General features: G+C 38.3%; 2 pseudogenes; one reads left to right on the top strand and one right to left on the bottom strand.

Annotated features, from left to right (window-relative positions):
* Window positions 1-2,739: 2,739 nt before the first annotated feature.
* Window positions 2,740-3,858, bottom strand: LOC141499437 (N-acetyl-D-glucosamine kinase pseudogene; annotated as a pseudogene).
* Window positions 3,859-19,050: 15,192 nt separating this feature from the next.
* LOC141500088 (uncharacterized) lies at window positions 19,051-20,710 on the top strand (annotated as a pseudogene).
* The last annotated feature ends 342 nt before the right edge of the window (window positions 20,711-21,052 follow it).

Here is a 21,052-nt window from a genome sequence, read left to right as displayed (position 1 = left end):
GTGACATCTTTACCTTTTATATTACTGGACATGCCTCTAACTTTGTTTCCATTACATAATAATAATTGCTCTTTGAGTATGGATAGGTTTTATTTGTTAGATTAAGAAAAAGTCCTTATATTATTGTGCTTTCTTTCATTTTGTAACAGAAGTGGATATTGATTTTTGTCAAAAGCTTTTTCAGCATTGATTAATATGATCTTGTGGTTTTCATTTGTTATTAACATAATTTAAATATATGTATAGTTTTCCTTATATTGAACTAGCCCTACATACCTGACTTAAATCTAACTTGATAATAATGTATAATCTTTCTACTATATTTGTATAATGTATTTTTAAAATTTTTTTGAGTATTCATTAGGGATATTGTTCTTTGGTTTTCTTTTCTCTTGTCTCTCTATAGTGATCAAAACCATATTTTTATCATGGAATGAATTTGGAATTTTGTTTTTCTATGTTTATCTAATATTGGAATTAATTATCCTTTGACTATTTGATAGAATATACTCACAAATCCATCTGATTCTAAGTTTTTTCCCTTTGGGAGTTCATTTATGACTTGTTAAATTTTTTTTCTAATATTTGATTTATATTCAGCTCTTCACTTCCAGACTAACTTGATTACATAGGAAAAAATTTAAACAAAATAAATTGCTTCCTTTATATGTTAATATCAACAATTATCTTTATATTATTCTAGTAGTTGTTGCTTTCAATATTGGAAACATAACTTTTTCTGTTTTATTGTTTCAGATTATTTTTGTGAGGCCAAGAAGCCTATGACTCCAGATCAGAAATTTTCTGAAGAAGGAGTTGTTTTAAATGCTCCTAAAAGGCACATAGAATTAGATGCCTGTGAACCATTAGGGCAAATTACAAAGATAGCCAAGAACCCATGTGGGAAAGAGCCTAAGGAAATTCCTAATTCAAAAGAGAAATTTTAGGAAAGATGATTTGTCTAAATTGTTCTTCCACTTACAATCTCAAGAATGTGATTTATAGGTTAAAACTTCAAATACTAACTATACCTTTTTTTGGACATCAGATAATGTGTACTGGTAGGAACAATATAAATGTTATGAATAAGAGGTCTTTAGCTAGAATTCAAATCTTAAATAATGTGGGGAAATTCATCAGGAGAAAAACAATTTACAAATTTACAAATGTGGGAAAAACTATGGACTTAACTTACATTTTATAAATAAGCAAATTAACACCAGAGAAGAATCCTTATAAATGAATATGGAAAGAACTTTAGTAGGAATATAAGACTTATTTAAACTACAAAGAATTCATATTAGGAGTAATCCTATTACTGTAATAAATATGATAAAGTATTTATTTGAAGTATTTATTTACTCAACTCCAAGTAATTAATAAACTAATAAACCTTATCATTATAAAGAAGGTAGTAAAAGTCTTCAGTCACAGCAAGCCTTATATAGTGTCAGAAACTGCATAGAAACTCTTATTAGTGTAATGAATATGAAAAAATGTATAGTTAGGATGCAAACTGTATTCATCTTGGTGAGAAACACTATCAGTTTAATGTCATTAAGTATGAAACACCACTGCAAATTTTATGTGATTCCAGAGGATTCATTCTAGAGTGAAACCTTTCAGTGAAATTAAGGTAGAAAGTGTTCAGTTGGAATGCAAACCTGATCCAACTCCAGAAAATCCAGAGACTACAATAAAGAAATCCTATCATGTAATGGTTGTGAAAAGCCTTCAGAGTGAAAACCTTGTCTGATTCCAGAGTTTACATTGGAGAGAAACCATAGCATTGTAATGACTGTGTAAGAGTATTGAGTAGAACTACAACTTGAATATCCAACTCTAGAGAATTCTTAACTGAATATAAATCCTATCAATGTAATGAATGTGGAAAAACCTTCATCTAAAATTCAAAATCTTTCAATTCCAAGAAATTAATGCTCTGGAAAAACACACTCGGTGTAATAAATGTGAGAAAACTTACAGAGAGCAAATCTTATCTCCAGAGAAATTTCCTAATTGTAGGAATATGTGAGAGACTCCAGGAGTGCAAACATCAATTTTAGAGAAATTTATACTGGGAAGAAACTGTGTTAGTGAAATGAATTCAGGAAGACCTGTCAGAGAAAAACATTAACTTAAGAGAATTCATACTAGAGAAAATTTTTTTTAATATCAGAAATGTGGGAACATTGAACAGCAAAGTTTGGTCAAATACCAGAGATTTATACTGGAGAGAAGCCCTGCCTAATGAGTGTGGCGGTGTTCTATAGGAAGGCAAACCTGATTCAACACCAAAGATTCATACTGGAGAGAAGTTCTATCAGTGCAATGAATGTGGGAAAGTCTTCACTTAGAAAGTGAGACTTAAATCTACTATCAGTCTAATGAATGTGGGAAAGTTTTCCATGAGAATACTTTTATTCTGTTTAAAAGAAAATGTGAGGGGTGGCTAGGGCACAGTGGATAGAGCACCAGCCCTGGAGTCAGGAATACCTGAGTTCAAATCTGCCTCAGATACTTAATAATTACCTAGCTGTGTGGCCTTGGGCAAGCCACTTAACCCAATTTGCCTTGCAAAAGCTAAAAAAAAAAATGTGGAGAAAAATCCTTTGCAATGAATTCTGGAAAGCATTCAGTGGGAGTGCATATTAAAATACTAAATGCCTTTCATTGTAATGCATGTGAGAAAATCAAAAGTCTCATTTAACTCCAGAAAATTCATAATGGAGTAAAAACCATTGTAATGAATAAGAGCAAACCTTTTTTTTTTAAATTTTGCTACCTTTATTGATCAGCAAAGGCATTGTCCTTTTGTGGTGTCTAATGTCCACTGGCCCCCAAGTGGCAAGGCCTGTCTGAACTAAGGGAAGGAGTATTTAAAGAAGGAATCTACATTTTGGTCATAGTCCAAGGGAAGCATCTGCCCAACAGACTTAGCCCCCAGGCTTGCTCCCCCTATGGCAGAGGAATACTTCAGCTTCAGCAGGGTGAAGTGGGAGAAGGCTCTCTGCGTCTTCCCTCAGCCAGGGTGGAGATAAAGGCTTCTTTTAGCAGCTCCCAGCTCCTCCATACAGAGCCCACACACAGGATGGGGAGGCCCATGGGACCCTGGAAAAGTGCCGGCTGAATTCTGGGCAACACAGCCAGTATATGTCTGGCCAGCACTTCTCCAGCTTTCTTGAAAATACGCTGGCAGAGATGGTCACCCTGATCGGCACCTTCAGCAACTTTTCGGCAAAATCCTGCAAACATGGATTTATCAAAGTTTCTATAGAAGTGGGTGAGGAGTCCCATGCGGTCAGATACCTGGAAGTAGGTAAACATGGCGTGTTTGAGGTAGTCTATGTCATGTGGAGATACCTCCAGGTTATCCAATGGTGTCAAAAGACTGTCTTCACTGCCAAATGTGCAATCCAGTAGGCAGAGCCTTCATCACCCATGAGGTGTCCCCAGCCACCACATCCGTGCTCGGAGCCATCGGGGTTGACCAGTCTGCAGTTGGACCCTGTCCCAAAATGAGCACCACACCACCGTGGGGTGTGGCCATGGCAATGGACCCCATTGCATCGGTAGAGATGAAGTAATTTTCACTCAAGTGAGGATATGTGCTTTTCAACTGTTTGATCAAGGTGGACATTGCAGTGTCTGTTCTGCCCCACTCAGGGTCAGGCCCAGGCTGTGCAGTGGTTTATCGAGGCTTATCCCTCCTTTCTTCTTGGCCTCATTCACAATGTCATTGATCCTTTCTGCACATGCCTCTAGTCCAATCAGCCATTGGTTGGTGCTTGGTCCAGAAGCTTCTCCTATAACCTGGCCCTTTTCAGACAGCAGCAGGGCCACAGAATGAGTGCCCCCTCACGCCCCTGTACAGCCGCTCCATGGGCCGCTGCCGCTCCGTCACGCTGCGGAGGGTCCCAAGAGCAAACCTTCTGAAGTGGAAATCTTAACTCTAGAGAATTAATACCGGTAAAAATTTAGTGTAAGGAATAGGGAAAAGTAAAGTCAAAGCTCAATTTGTCATGTAATTTATATTGGATATGAATGGTTACTGTTTATTGTAGCTGTTTTTGGCACTTTTTGAGATTTTCATTAGATTATGGGATAACTATGACAAAAGGAATAAACTTCAGTATGCACCTGGAAGTGCTTTTGCTTAACTTAATGGAAAGCTTGAGGCCAAAAATAAGAAAACTGGGAGTATGGGGAAAGGAAGAAGAGGAATTTAAGGCAAAAATGTATCAAGAGTTCAGCCTACAACTGTATCTCAGTCAGTAGAAGGATCACGATTCATCTGGATCTTAGTCACCAGAGAGACAAGGTGAAAGCAATAATTCAGATCTGGGTGTCATGAAGTTAAAGCTACAGCATAAAGAAGAAATTCATTGACTTAAGACATAATTGTTAATAGATAAGAGAAGGCCCTAGAAGTAACCATGGATTATTGCACTTTTGAGAGAGGATTCCAGAAAAGGGCAGTTTGAGGAGGAGTACACACAAGCAGGAGAAGCATGTGTAAAATCGACAGCCTGTCTTGATAAAAGGTTAGGTTGAAGAAATCAGAGAGGACTCTTCATCCCAATCTGTTTAGATTTGTCTAAACTTCTGGCTGAGAAGGACTCCTCCCTGCTACTCAAAAGGGAGGGAAGAAGGATGAAACACATTTGAAAAAGTGAGAAATCTTGTTAGATTGAAAGGGAAAGGTTAGGCAACCATGAAGTCTTACTATTAAGCCACCTTTTAATTCCATAGCCCAGGTAGTAGAGTATATGAAAAGAAATATAAGTGGCAAATCTTATTTAAACTAATCCTGATCAAGGAAGGATGAAAAATATATGCCTTGATATATACTAATCTTTATCAGATCTCTTATGGGAGGATTCCTTAACTTTAGGGCAAGGGTTTATTAAGAATTATAACTAAATCAGGTCATCTTCCTTGAAAAGAAGTGATTGATGTAACTCACTTAGCAGATGCTGGATCAATGGGGAGGTGTCAAAACTACATGTTGGGGTATAATATTTGGCAGGCAGGGTAATCTTCAGCGATTACCTAATTTTTTCTAATGCGAGAGACAGACCATGGCATTGATAGCAAAGGAATTGTATCTGCCTTGGTCACTGATTTTATGGGACCCTGTAGCAGTTTGAACATAACCTTCAGATTCATTTGTTCTACACCTCTAGTATTATAATACTTGTTCATCTGGTAGTCAGGAAGTATTGGTGAGTACTTTTATGTATAGAAGAAGCTGGTTTGTGAACTATAAACATGTCTTGTTTCAGCATTTTGTCCCCCATATCACCATTACTAATTTCCTAATTGTCTTGCCAAGGTGGAGATTATTCTGCAATTCACAAATGTTTAGGAGTCAGTAGGTAGTATATTTTAACAGGAACTGTGTTCAACAGTCATTTGACCCATTGGAATTATCTATGTAATAGTCATACAGAAATTCTTAACTTTTTTTGTGTCATGGTCCCCTTTGGCAGTCCAGTGAAGGCAATGATTTCCTTCTCAGAATATTATTTTTAAATGCATATGAATATGTAGAATTACAAAGGAAATCAGTTATATTGAAATAAAGATGTAATTTTTTTCTTATTCAAGTTCACAGATTTTCCTGAAAAATGTCCAGAGACCCATTGAGTCCTTGGATAACAGGGTAAGAATAAGAACCCTTTCATTAAGAATGATCTTTGGGGTGGCTAGGTGGTGTAGTGGATAAAGCACTGGTCCTGGAGTCAGAAGTACCTGGGTTCAAATCTGGTCTCTGTGTGGTCTTGGGCAAGCCACTTAACCCCATTTACCTTGCAAAAAACCTTAAAAAAAAAAGAATGATCTTGTAAATGGGTTGCTGAAGGATGCCTAGTTAGCATTTATGTTGAAGACTAAACTATATCAAGCATTCAATTTCTTTTTTTATGGTAATTTGGGATTTTGTATAATAATTTCTTGATCAGGATGCCTTATATAGAATTTCTAATTTAATGTATATTTCTAGCGTCATGATCAAAGTTAAGGTAAACTGAGGCACAAGTTCCAAGCATGATCAGTTTATTATCAAAGCATAGTAAACAGGATCTAAACCTCCCCAGCCAACCAAATGAGGTTTGACAGATCATTTTTATTGACAAAGGGAAGAGCATCCAAAAAAATAGGAGCATCATTGGTGTAGAGGACAATATGACTGACTAGAAATTAGGAATGTGGGGCTAGCAACAACCTGCCTATCTTGCTGCTAGGAAATCAATTTAATTGATGTGAAAGAATGACTAATTTCATATATATATATATGTATATATATACTTTAATATGCACCTGGAAGTGTATTATATCATGTATGCATATAAAATAAATTTCCTCTAATTATACTTGGACAACAGTGTATAAAGATAGCAGGTTTTGTTTTTAATTAAAGTGGCTTATAGGGAAGCAACTTTTAAACAAGGAGAGGAAGACCAAACTAATGAAACTATGAACTTCAAACTTTAATTAAGACAGTCATTACTTAGGTAGTAATACAAAATATCAGTGATGATATAGAATAAAATCAATTACAAAATAGAATCAGTTTTGATTTTTCTCACCAGATAATATAGTAATCTCTATTAGGGGCCTTGCTATGTGAGCTGGGATGTTTTTCTCCCTTAAAGGCCAGGAGAATCTCCTTGAAAGAATCCCAGAAGAGAGATTAAATCACTGATAATGGGTTCTCTGCCCTGTGGGTTATAAAAAGATCAACCCATGATGAAACCCTTAGATTTGTTCAATATCCCACTGACATTTGAATTACTATATTTGACCTAATCCTTATTAGACTAGATGAATTTCTGTTTGGAGATAGTTCTTTCCATGCTATTAAATAAACTTTTTTGTTAAATGTTGGATGGTTTGAGTACATCTACTGAAGCTTAATCCTCCTGAGTCAGACTTTGCCTGTACTACAAGGAATTTTAACATTTTCCACTCTTAACTTAGCTAAACCAAGTAATCAGTGACTGGAAGTTGTGAGGATTTTTTTTCCCCCCTCTAGCCCAGTGAGGGATACAGAGGGTCCTCCAACTTGAGGACCTAGATGGAGTCCTAATGCTTATTCAGGGATCCAGGAAGGTATTTTACTATTCTCTGCACCTCTGTTCTGGAATAGACCTGACTCAGGCCATAGATAAAGTTTGATATTGGAACAAAACGAGATACATGAAGATCATTCAACAGTTAACAGATAATTCTCAAAAGTAAGAGGATATTCAACAAGGATGATCATTGATATCTTGAGTTGATTCTGCAAATGAGTGCTCCACTGTCTGAGTTGTCCATCATTTTGCATCAACTGGGCATCACAGGGTACCTTGAGCATATCCTCCACTCAGTTTATAAAATGATATTCCTAAATCATAGGTCTGATGCTATCATCAGATATCACCTATCACCCTATCACCTCCAGGATCAAATGTAAAATCCTGTTTAACATTCAAAGTTCTTTATGACCTCTCTTCCTTACTTATTCCTCTTCTCTGCAATCTAGTGACAGTAGACTCTTTGTTCTACCTTGAACACAACACTCCAATCATTTTTACTGTCTCCCATGCCTGGAATGTTTTTCCCTTTCATCCTGGTTTCAAGTGCAAGCTAAATTCCACTGCCTTTTCCAATCTCTCTTAATTCTAGTGACTTCCCATTGTTGATTATTGTTTTCCTCTTTAAGATTGCATATTCCTCAAGGGCAAGGTCTATCTTTTGCCTATGTATCACCAACATTTAGCCTAGTATCTAGCATGGTATGTCCTTAGTATTCTTTGAGGGACTGCTTGGAGTTTTTTCATTGCTATTTTGTAACAAGATGATGATACGAGGGTGATATTGGCAGCCTGAGACTGTCCTATTAATCCAGTGGCTTCAGTACATCTCAAAGAAAAACTAGTCTAACTTGTGTGGGGAGGGAAGTTAAAATACTGCTTCTACTATAATCTTTTCTACGTTGTGAAATCTCATTGGTCAAGGTTCACTTCAAAGTGTATTGTAGGGGCAGCTAGGTGGCGTAGTGGATAGAGCACCGGTCTTGGAGTCAGGAGAACCTGGGTTCAAATCCGATCTCAGACACTTAATAATTACCTAGCTGTGTGGCCTTGGGCAAGCCACTTAACTCCATTTGCCTTGCAAAAACCTAAAAAAACCCCCTAAAACAAAGTGTATTGTAGTAGAAAGCACAAAGGACCTGAAGACTAGAAAATGTTTAATAATAATCTTTTAATAAGTCCTGGGCAAGTGACAGTCTTAAAACCTAAATTTCATCCTCTGTAAAACAGTCATAACATCTCCACTAACTCCCTCCTATGGTCATTGTAAAGAAAACATTTTGTAATTATTAAAATGCTATGGAGTTTTTAATACTAAAGTCCAACCTTTGATTATATTCTTCCAGATGTAGTAGGAATGCTTTCAATATATTTATTACTCATTGTCCTTGTAATGTGCTTCCTTATTTACTATGGTTATATATGCAATGGAGGAATAGATAATTGTAATTGGGGATATGTGAATGTCTTTTGTGTGGGTGTGGGGGTAATCTTTTGAATTTTTTTAAGATGTTTTATGTGTATTGTAATTGGAGTATCTGATTCAGTAGTGCTTCAAGTGAAATTAAAAGGTTGAGGCACATTTTCTCTAAGCAATATAGCATTTATTAACAGGATTGAACCTGAAATTAGTCTTTTTGTTTGTTTTTTTTAGTTTTTTTTTTTTTTGCTAGGCAATGGGGTTAAGTGGCTTGCCCAAGGTCACACAGCTAGGTAATTAAGTGTCTGAGGCTGTATTTGAACTCTGGTACTCCTGACTCCAAGGCTGGTGCTCTATCTACTACACCACCTAGTCACCCCTAAACCTGAAATTAGAATGGGTCTAATGACTGCCTCAGTGAGCCAAAAGATTTTTATAGCAATTAGGTGAAAAAAAATCATCATGATTGATTACATTAAGAGAATTTCTATACATGTGGGAGACCTGGATTATCCCCTCTGTTTTAAAGGAATTGCTTTTTGATTTATCTTGAGGCTATTGAGAGTGGACCAGAGAAGTAAAATTCTGTGATGCCTTGGAATGAGATAAGACCACATTTAATTAGGCCTAAATGGGTCCAGGGCAGCTTCAAGAATAATATGAAGTTTTTCAGGAGTGGATATTATAAGGGATAAGTTTTCTTGACACAAAGTGATTTGCAGGTGGTGCAATTCCCTTAGACTTAGGGTTTTGGGTTTTTTTGAGATTTCTGAAGCTATACTCAGTTTCTCTTTAACGGTAGTTTTTGGAAAACTTAAACCTTTGCATCCAACAAGAGGATGCTGAATTTCTGAACTCATAAACTTTTATACTTAGAGAAAAGAGATTAGGTTGCTATATGAAATATTAAAGTTACAGAATAGAATTGGTGGCAGAGTGAAATCAAAAAACAAAATCACTATTTTCCCAGGAGATTAGAGTGATTTAAGCTAAGGTCATAGAAAAATGGAGATAAAGCTGGGAACCTAGAATATATATGTATTTACACACACATATTTGTATATGACTGTAGGAGCTCTTTTAGGGGGCTCAGAATCTTCTTACTCTCCAAGGAATACTAAAAATCCTGCTTTCAGGGAAGCAAGAGAGTCTACAAAGCTCGTCTCTGATCTCATCTCTGAGAAAGACATTAGACTAGGACTGTACCTAAATATCACTGATATAGGGGTACAATTTTGGTTGTAAAAGAAAAAAGTTTCCCTCATTGCTGTGTATTAGGAGCTTGTATCCACTAGCTTGTCCCCTCCTGTGAAATGCTGATTACACTAAATACCATCAAAAAGAATGAAAAGCAAGTAATTTATCCAAGCAGCTTGCTAACAGAAATGAAGAAAAATTATACATATTAGCATGTATCAAAAAATAGGCAATAGAAAATGAGCTCTTTAGATGAAAGTGAGTTGAGAGCTCAAAGCTAAATTGGAGAAAAGAAAGCACTTACATGGGGGGGTGGGTCAGGAAAGACCTCTTAGATTAAGGGATGGAGATAAGGGAAAATACCAAGAGCAACAATCAGAAAATGCCTGGAGTTGACAAATAGAGTGTCTTAAACAATAAAGAAGCCAGTGTCAATGAATCCTGGAGATTGTAGAGGGGAGTAGATTGTAAAAAGACTGGAAAGATGGAGGTGGGAGTGGTATCAAGTTGTAAAGGACTTTGAATGGCAAACCAAAGATTTTATGTTTGATTCTGGAGTGACAGGGAGTGATTGGAATTTATTCATTGGAGTAGGGTGACATGGTCAGATTTGTGGTTTTAAGAAAATTAATAGCTGAAGGGGGGGTATAGAATTGAAGTAGGGAGACCAAGCAAAAAGGACCTAGTAGTGTATGTGGTAGCAGTAACAGGAGAGCTATCAAGATAAAATTGGGGGCAGCTAGGTGGCACAGTGGATAGAACACTGGCCCTGGAGTCAGGAGTACCTGAGTTCAAATCCAGCCTCAGACACTTAATAATTACCTAGCTGTGTAGCCTTGGGCAAGCCACTTAACCCCATTGCCTTGCAAAAAAAAAGATAAAATTGACTGGCCTTGGCAAACAGATTGGATATGATGAGAGTGAGAAGAGGAAAATACCTAGGTTTTGAGACTAGGTAAACTGAAAGAATGGTGCTAGACCCCAAGATAACCATGTCAGCCCAGACATTTCTTCTTTGTTAATAGAAATGGTTCAAAATCAAGGACTATTTTTCATTTTGTGTTTGTGTTCCTAGGGCTTAGAATAGTATCTGGCACACAGTAGACATAGCAAATACTTGCTGGATTGTAAGGAACTAGAGGCTAGGAAGACACTTAACAGTAATGAAGTAAAGAAGGCTCTTCCAGATTTATTAGTTCTGAGAACCTTTTTTGATTCTGAAGTTTTAGCCTTCAGCAAGATATAACAGTCAGCTGGGTATTGTGTATCTAGAAAACCTTGCCAATGAAAAAATCAAATGAGTTAATTAAATGACTTTAGTAAACTAACAGAAAATAACCAAGCCTCCCCCACCACCACCATCTGTATTTTAACCTATTAACAGTAGTAAGGGAAGTTAGAGCCAAGTATTTTCTTTTCCTATAGGCTTATCCTTAACATTTGGGTAACACCCAGGGTAAGACAAGAAGGGGGCATGGGGATAGAAAAGTCCCAAATACATGAGCCTTCCCCTTTCCCCACCCCTCACCCCCCCAGGATGTGCCCTAGGTACTGGGGGAGGGACAGAAAGGACAGTTATCTAACTACCAATTGACGGGTTCACTAGTGGGGATTCTTCACTGTATCTCACTTAGGTCCTGGCTGTCCTGTAAAAAAAAAAAAATGAGATTTTTATGGGCAACCAGTTTGTTAGGCAGATGGAAGAGAGGGGAAATGGACCCGATTGAAAAAACGTTTCTTGGGTAAATAAAGGGGAGCCAGGATCCGAGATTGAATAGATCCTGCAGTTTAAATGTGTTTAAGTGATGACAGGGTCAGTTCAGTAGGTGGGTCCGCCATGAGCTCGCTAAGTCATGGGCCTGGATCTGCCCCACAAGTGCCAGCCGCTGTCCGTGGTCCTGCCCGGCCACAGAAAGGCGCAGCTTGTGCCAGGGCTGGGAAGAGTGCGCGGGACGGTGCCCAGGCGGACGCGCCTGCCCGCCCGCGTGGGAAGGGCCATCGGGTCCTGGGGGGCTTTGCTTGGTCCGGCGGGGTCCTTGACAGCGGCGCCAGGAGCACCGGGTGGGGTTCCCAACGATGGGAGGCTTCCCAAGGCGGACGGAGGCAGCGGGAGCTGGGCAGCCCCTCGTGGGACAGGCTGCAGAGGGGTTCGGGGTGCAGTCCCTGAGGAGCTATCAGCGGCTCGGGCTCCGCGACGCGGGGGGCCAGTGAGAGCCACGGGGGCCGATAGCTGTCAGCCTGGGACCCAAGTGAGGGGCGAGAACACGCACCGGCCTCCGCCCTCAGCAGCTGGGAGGAGCCCCGCCGCGAGGACCCCCTGGCACTAATGGTCTGTCTCGGGGCGCCAGGAGAAAGGCAGGGAGAGGAGGCTTCCCGGGAGCCGCAGAGGGGAGCTGGCGGGGGGCGGGGGTCCCGAGATCCCGCAGCCTCCCGGCGCCCTGGCACAGTCTCCCAGGACCAAGCCCGCGCGCCGCCCGTTTCCACGCGGCTCGCCCCAGTTGAACTGTGGGGACAACCAGAACTCCGCCCCCTCGCCCCCTCCCCGGACCCCGCGCGCCCCGAGTCGAGGGTGAGTCGGGGCCGGGGGCGCTCCGGGGGCCGCTCGGGCAGCGGGGAGAGGTCCCTAGGCTGGCAGGCAGCGACATCTCCGTCCGGACCCCGCAGCTCCACCACTGCGTGATCCGGGAGGAGACCCCCCTCTTTGGGGCTCAGCGTCCCCTTCTGTAAAAGACCGGAGGGTCTCCCTGGGTGGTCTCTGAAGCTCCTCCCAGCCGGGCCCAAGGTTTGATTGTGGGGAGGGTGGTGGGGGACAAGGGGCCTCAGTGCTGGTCCTGGAGGCAGAAGACTCGGGTTCAAACCCGGCCCTTGACGGGGCTAGCACTATGGCCCTGGCAAGGCGAAAAGTCTGCTCTTGTAAAATAGGGATGATGATGTCCTCCGGGGACTGGGAGGCAAGGAGGAACTCATTTAGGCAGAGGGTTTCGCAACTTTGCAGCACTTCACTGTTATCTTCATCCCTGTATGCCTAACACGCTTCCTGGTACAAGTGGGAGTTGCAAATCCTACCACCAACCCTTGCTGCCTCCCTGGCAGAGGCCGAGGCAGTGCTGCTTATAGGCAGTCAACAAACATTTATTAAGCTAAATAAGACAACACAATAGGAGTGGATCAGTCCGTGCCTTTAAAGGAGCTTATATGTGGTCTCTATTAATAAACTGTCATTTCAGTGGTTAAAACATTTGCTAAGTATGACCCTGGAGGTCATATAAAGGAAAATAGATCCAGGACCTGCCCTTAAGGAGCTTGTAGTCTACTATAGGGAATAGGACAGGTACTCAGAAGACTATGAGGCAGGGTAGAATGTCTTAGAAGCAAAGGAAAGTTACAAAAATTTGAGTAGGGAGAGAGCACTCTTGGTTTGGGAATAGTATGTAAACATAAGTGTTATGAAACAATTAGTATCTGAGCTGAGTCTTGAAAAGGACTTAAGCTGATCTTATGGTTAGCTGTGTGGTGCAGTGGATAGAGAGGGGCCTGGAATTAGTAAAACATGAGTTCAAATTAGGACTCAGACACCTACCTGCTGTGTGATCCTGGGTAATTCATTTAATCCTGTTTGCTTCAGTTCCTCATCTGTAAAATGAGCTGAGAGGGAACTAGCAAACTCCAGTATTTTTGGCATGAAAACCCCAAATGGGATCACAAAGAGTTGGATATGACTTGACAGTGTAATATACTGGACACGTAGTCATACGATCTCTACTTGAAGACCTCCAAAGAAAGAGAATTCACCACCTCTCAAGGTAACCTATTCAACTTTTAGATAACTCTGTTAGTTTTTCTTGACAATAAATCTAAATTTCCCTTAGTGCAACTTCTATTATTTCTAGTTCTTTTCATAGTGGTCAAATCTGATTACTCTTGCACATGACAACCCTTCAAGTACTTGAACAAAGCTATCATATTCTCCTAAACCTTCAAGCTAAACAAATTTCTTCAACTAATTCTCTGATGAATGAAAATGAGACCATTCACCTTCCTCCCTCATTGCTCTTAGTATGCTTTCCAGAATTTTAGAAGACCCCCAAATGAACTCAGTACATCAGATAGGGTCTGACTGGGACAGATTACAGAGAAACTTTTCTTTTATTCCTATGCCTCCAGTAATATAACCCAAAATAGCCTTAGCTAGCATGCTGCCAACTGTTATTGAGCTTGTTCTGCTCTAAATCCCTTTTATAATTTTTGGATAAATTATTTTCTATCCATACCTTCTCTAGTTTATATTTGAGAAATTGATTTTTTGATTCTCAGTATAAGCATTTACATTTGTCTCCATTCAGTTTCATCCAATCAGTCCAATGCTCTACAAATATGATGAACATGTCATCTTTGTCTTATTTCAGGGTATTAAAAATGTTATAACACAGGTCATTCACATGTCCCTTTGGACACAGTTGGAGATGAAGAAACTGAGGCAGGAAGCGGTTAATTGAATTTCCCAGAGTCACCTAGTTGATAAATGTATGAGGCAGGATTCAAACCCTATTTTTCTTGACACCAGATCCAGCACTCTATCCACTCTGCTTCTACCATCCTGGCCCATAATTTTGTAAATGAGTTAATACATTAAACTAGTGTTGCCCTTGGCTGTAATGGCCTTGGCAAAGAAATCAAGTATTTCTTGGATGGACCAGTTTATGGGATCTTTTTTTTTTTTCACTTCTACTCTGGGAATTAGTTCGAGTAAACAACTAGATTGGTATGTGATTTCTAGGACAGTTGTCATATGGGAGATCTTATTCAAGATAAGAAGACTTAGAAGGATGAGGAGACTGGTTATTTAGACATCCGTCTGAGCTCTCTGCTCAAATCAGGGAAGCTAACAATTTAATGATGTGCCTTACTGATAACATTCTTTAAAAGGTGGAGGAACCAACTAGGGGAAATTCTAAATGGGAGCTGATTCTTACTGATAGAGAGGAACTGGTTGGAGGCAAATAACTGTTCTATTCTAGAGTTTATTATTTTCTCTCAAGAAAGCAAAGTAGACCAAAATAGCAAAACTCTAAGAGGTAAGAGGAAGATAGGTAGGATAGATTAAACTGTATAGGAAAAGTCAGTCCAGGAGGGATGGGACATCTCTTGATAATAAAATTCTAGGGATATAAGAGAATAGTTCTAATGTGGGGAAAAAATGGAAGTTATCTTAAGAGATTAATGTAAATGCACAGGCCACTCAACTGGAAGCAAAGACAGGTTACAGAGAATGAGAAGAAAAACATTGCATTGTCTTGTAAAAATAGTATTAGGAGTTAAAGCTCAGAATGAGTTAAGGTGGATGAGAAAGCAAAGAGGACTTTAAAAAATTTATTAGAAACTATATTGGGGGGAAAGGGTGGACTGAAGAAGGGATAGGACTGCTACTTAGGGTGAATAGGATGATGATGATTGAAAACAGAGAGAAAACAGAGTGGCTCAATTTTTATTTTGCTTCTCATTCACACCAAAAAAGAATACCCTTGCACTAGGAAAAACAATACAAATGAATAATGAGGAATTGATAACCCAAAGTAAGCAGAGAGATGACTTGAAAAATTCCAGTCACCCAGATGAATTCAGTATCAAGATTAGTGAAGCACTTTATTCCTTTTTTTTGGCAAGGCAAAGGGGTTAAGTGATTTGCCCAAGGTCATACAGCTAGATAATTATTAAGTCTGAGTTCAAATTTGAATTCAGGTCCTCCTAATTCTAGGGCCAGTGCTCTATCCACTGCCCCTGAAGTATTTTCAGTAATAATTGAAAGATCTCTGAAAATGATGGAGATATTAAAGGACCCTTTATTCTTCCCTTTTGGAAAAAAAAAACCTGGCCCTTTGTTTCTGTTCAGTTTTTGCAGATGAGGACTTTTCCCTGGGAGAATGGCTTTCCTAATTTCAAAGACAGAGATAGAATGAGATACCATCATCTTTGTCTGTCTTTCCCACTGGTTAACCTTGTGGCATTTTCATGAAAAGATTCCTTTCTTGGAATCGAAGTTTCTTTGTCACAATTCACCTAGCTTGCTGATAGGTTTATAGTATTTATAACAAGAGGCTTTTAGAAATCATTTCATCCAACCTTTTCATTTTATAGTGAGGTAACAAAATTAGGGCAGTAAAAGGACTTGTTAAATGTTACAGAGGTGGAATTTGCAGAGCTTGGATTTAAACACAAGTTCTCTTAGGCCAAATTCAATATTTTTTCTATTTCACTATGCTAGCTCTCCTTTTTCTTTTTTGTTAGCCTTCAATTTCATTTCTTTGCTAATTCTTGTAGTCCTAAAAACAAAAACAGAACAATTCCCCAAAACCTAGCTTCTTAACAATATCAAATTTTTTCTTTTGAATATTTCAAATATATTCTAACAAATAATAATATGGAATATAATAACTACCATTTAGATATCATTTTGAAGTTTGAAAAGCATTTTACATTTGATATTTCATTCAGACCTCACAACAACAATAGGTGCTTTTTATATATGGGGAAACCAAGATTGAGAGGTTAAATGACTTGCTCAGGGTCAGCTTTTATAATCAGTTATTTCCTGAAATGAGGCAAAGTCATACTGGCTATATATGATATATTCCTATTTCCGAATATATCATATATAGCCAGTATGACTTTGTAAGACCTCTACAACTTAATAGATGGTTATGTAGAATTATTGTGATCAAAAATTTTATCACTTTGTGGTCAACATAGTGAAGATCTTAGACTGATCTAAGGCAAAAGACACAAGCACTGTCTTGAAGCTTTTCTAGCTTTATAGGATCTGTTGGGGCTCCTGCTGAAATAGCCTCTGACAAGTCAGGATTGCCTGCAAGCCTGGTAAACCATAAGATTAATACTTTACTGCTGTCTTCAGTCATCATCATGCATTCTGCAATATAATATAGAAAGAGGTAAATCAGCCAGTAAGCATTTATTAAGTGTCTACTATATGTCAGGCACTGTGTGGGGAAATAGAAAGATGGGAATACAAAAAGAGGCAAAAGTCACTTCCTGCCCTCAGCAAACTCACAACCATGCAAACAAATATGTACAAACAATCTACATACAGGATAAATAGGAACTAATTTACAGAGTAAAGGCACTAGAATTAATAGGGATTAGGAATGGCTTTCTATAGATGGTGGGATTTGGCGTGGTACTTGAAGGAAGCAAGGTAATCTAGTAGGAAGAGATTCTAGACAAAGAGAATAGCTGAGGAAAATGCCTAGAGCCAGGAGATGGAAGGTCTTATTCGTGGAACAGCCAGGAGACCAGTGTCACTGGATCAAAGAAAATATGGTGGGGAGTAAGGTGTAAGAACATATAATAGAAGGTGGGGGGACTGTTTATGAAGGGCTTTAAACCTCAAACCATATTTTGTATTTGAGCTGAGAGCTGATAGGAAGTCAGTGGAATTTGAGTAAGAAGGTGATATGATTGAATCTACAATTTTGAAAAATCATTTGGTTGACTGAATAAAGAATAGATTAGCATGGGTAGAGACTTGAAGCATGCAGATCCCACCAGAAGACTATTCTAGTAGTTCATATGTGAATTGATGAGAGTTTGCATGTCAGAGGAGAGAAGTGGTTATATTTAAGAAATGTGTTGCAAAGGATAAATGATCATTAGGCTTCTACTAAAAATTTCTACTATGCCCAATCATAAGAAAAAAACCAACTTCTCCACAATGTTCTCTAGTGCTACCTTGGAGTTAGGCTGAGTTAGGAATAGGAACTGACCTCCTTTTCCCTATCTTAGCAGTCCTTTTTTCCTCACCTATACTTAATTTATTTTTTTAGGTTTTTGCAAAGCAAATGGGGTTAAGTGGCTTGCCCAAGGCCACACAACTAGGTAATTATTAAGTGTCTGAGGCTGGATTTGAACTCAGGTCCTCCTGACTCCAGGGCTGGTGCTCTATCCACCGCGCCACCTAGCTGCCCCTCTCATCTATACTTAATAACAGAAGCCTTTAGAAATCATCCTTTGACTTGCATGAATTGATGCTTAGTGAAATGAACAGAACCAAAAGAACATTGTACACATTGACAAAAATATGGGGTGATGATCAACCAGGATGGACTTGTTTATTTCAGCAGTACAATAATCAAAAGACAAATTTAAAGGCTTGTGAAGGAAGACTCAGAATTTAAATGAAGACCAAAACTTCAATTTTTAAAAGTTGTCTTATGTATTATCATTTTTTCTTCCCTAATGTTTTCTTTCTTCCATTTGGATCTGTTTTCTCTCACAACATGTTCAATATTGATCTGTTTAGCATGGTTATAAATATAGAATTTATATTAGATTGCTTTTTGTAAGGGGAAGGGAGGGAGGGAGAAAAAACTGTAAAACTCAAAACCTTGTCAAAAAAATGATTTGTTAAAAACTATCATTGAATGTAGTTGGAAAAATAAATAAAATATTTAAATTAAAAAAAAGATTTGAGGGAAAGTTATACTCTGAAAGATATGCAGCAATGTAATTTGAGTTAGAAAAGGCTCAAATCTATAAATCAAAGATGAAAGGTTTTACTCAAGGAATTATATAACTCTCTTTTGTTAAAAAGAAAAGAAAGAAATCATCCTGTGACAAATTTTTATCCAGCCTCTGATTAAATACTCTGGTGACAAAGAACTCATTACCTTATAAAGCATAAAGCATTATTGTTTGATTTCTGTATAATTCAACTACTCCCGCATCAGATATTCTTATTTACCTACTCAGGCCATCTCATCACTGTCCATACCATCCATCACATAACTTAACTGAAAACTTATCTTATAACCCTCACACACACTGCTTATACCTCAAAATTTCTTGTTCCTTCCCAGTTCTCTTGCCCAAGCTGTTCTGCTGATCAAATTTTTACTGTCCTCAGCTGGTTCACTTTGTGTTTACTGTGCCCTATAGCTAGATTATACTTCTACTTAATTCATCCTGTTTCCTAGTTCCTAGGATCTTTTTAGATTTTGTTAATTCTGAAAATAAGTAAAGTCACATATAATGCTTATATAAAACTATCAATGATGTTATTCCTATTCTAATATTTTTTCTCAGCATAAAGCACATCATATTTTCAATTTCTTGTTTCAGATCAGAAGGAACTGAAAATGAGCATTTAAATGAAAGAGAGGAAAATTTCAAAGGAATAGAGTCAATGGAGAAACACTGGAAATAATTAAGAATTTCTCTGTGGAACATGAGTTTGGAGAATATTTTGAGCCTGAGAGAAGCTTAAATATTTATCAGAGAAACTCTACAACAGTGATTTTGAGGAAATCCTCATCCTTCAAAAAAGATTTTAGTAAAGCCATGATGACTCACAAGAAAATTGCAATAGAGGACATTGCCAAAAAATGTAATGAACTTCGGGCAGAATAAACACTCACTGCACATCACAAAGGAATAACAAAAGAAAAAGTTCATGAATATGATAACTGTGGCAAAAACTTTGAGCAGAACCAGAGCTTATTATATACCAAAGAATTCACACAGGGGCAAAATCACACAAATGTAATGAATGTGGGAAAATTTTTAGTCGAAGTTCAAACTTGACAGAACATAAAAAAATTCATACGGGAGAAAAACCATATAAATGTAATAAATGTTCAAAAGCTTTCATTTGTAGCTCATGGCTTATTCAACATCAGTTAATTCACACTGAAGAAAAAACTTATAGGTGTGATAAATGTGGTAAAGATTTCAGTCTGAACTCACAACTTAACAGACATCAGAAAACTCATACAGGAGATAAACCATTTGAATGTAATGAATGTCAGAAAACATTTAGTCAGAGATTACACCTTATTCAACATCGAAGAATTCACACTTGAGAGAAACCTTATGGATGTGATAAATGTGGAAAAGCCTTTGGTCAGAATTCTCAACTTGTCTTACATCAAAGAATTCATTCAGGAGAGAGGCCTCATGCATGTAATGAATGAGGAAAAACTTTCAATCAAAGATCACTACTTATGAGACATCAAAGAATCCACACTGGAGAGAGACCTTATAAATGTAACGAATGTGGAGAATCATTTATTCAGAACTCACACGTTATTCTGCACCAGAGAATTCATACTGGTGAAAGACCCTACAAATGTAAGGAATGTGGGAAATCATTCAGTCAAAGTTCAACTCTTGATGAGCATCAGATAGTTCATACTGGAGTAAAACCATACAAATGTGATGAATGTGGGAAAGCCTTCAGCTGGAGCTCACGTCTTTTTCAACATCAGTTAATACACACTGGAGAGAAACCATATAAATGTAATAAATGTTCAAAAGCTTTCAGTTGCAGCTCAGGCCTTATCTCACATCAGAGAACTCATACTAGAGAGAAACCCTATAAATGTAACGAATGTGGTAAAGGCTTCATTCAGAGTTCACAACTTATTCAGCATCAAAGAATTCATACTGGAGAAAAACCTTATGGGTGTGATGAATGTGAGAAGGCCTTTAGTCAAAGTTCACAACTTACTCTACACCAGAGAATTCACACTGGAGAAAAGCCTCATAAATGTAGTGAATGTGGAAAAGCTTTTTGTCAGAGATCACAACTTAGACTACACTTGAGAATTCATACTGGAGAGAAACCTCACAAGTGTACTGAATGTGGGAAAGTCTTCACTCAAAGCTCACTTCTTATTAGGCACCAGAGAGTTCACACTGGTGAAAAGCCTTATGAAAGCCATGAATGTGGGAAAGCTTTCAGAGTTCAACTCTTGTTCAGCATCAGATCATTCATACTGGAGTGAAGCTTTTCAAATGTAATGAATGTGGGAAAGCTTTTAGTAGGAGTTCTTACCTTATTCTGCATCAGAAAATTCACACTTCTGATAAATCTAAACAAAGTTAATTAATATAAAGAAGTTTCTGTTATTACAAGCCATATAAAACTGCCTGGAAAGAAACTGAATGAATGTCATAAGAATAGGAAAGCCTCAGATTGTAATTCACACCTTAAACTACATTATAAAACCAATATTTGAAAAAAAATTATAAATGTCACGCATGCCAATAAGCCTGCAGTTGCAACATCCATCATTTAATTTATATCAGAATAGTCATATGACAAAAATCAATGAGATTGTTGGAATGGCTTTAGCAATTCCTTATTCTTAGATCTCACAGTTTTTCAGAGATGACAGGTCCTCAGAAGTCATCTTGTCTCAACCTGTAAACGAAAGGTATCTTTCCATAGTATCCCTGTCAAATGGTCATCCAATATCTGTTTGAAGATTTCCAATGATGGGGAGTCTCCTACCTCCTGAGGCAGCTTATTACCATTTTAGGCAATATTTTGTAAGAAATTTGT

This window comes from Macrotis lagotis, chromosome X (assembly GCF_037893015.1).
Source record: "Macrotis lagotis isolate mMagLag1 chromosome X, bilby.v1.9.chrom.fasta, whole genome shotgun sequence".
NCBI lineage: Eukaryota > Metazoa > Chordata > Mammalia > Peramelemorphia > Peramelidae > Macrotis > Macrotis lagotis.
The sequence above is the reverse complement of the archived record's forward strand: the minus strand, read 5'-3'. Positions and strand labels throughout refer to the sequence as shown.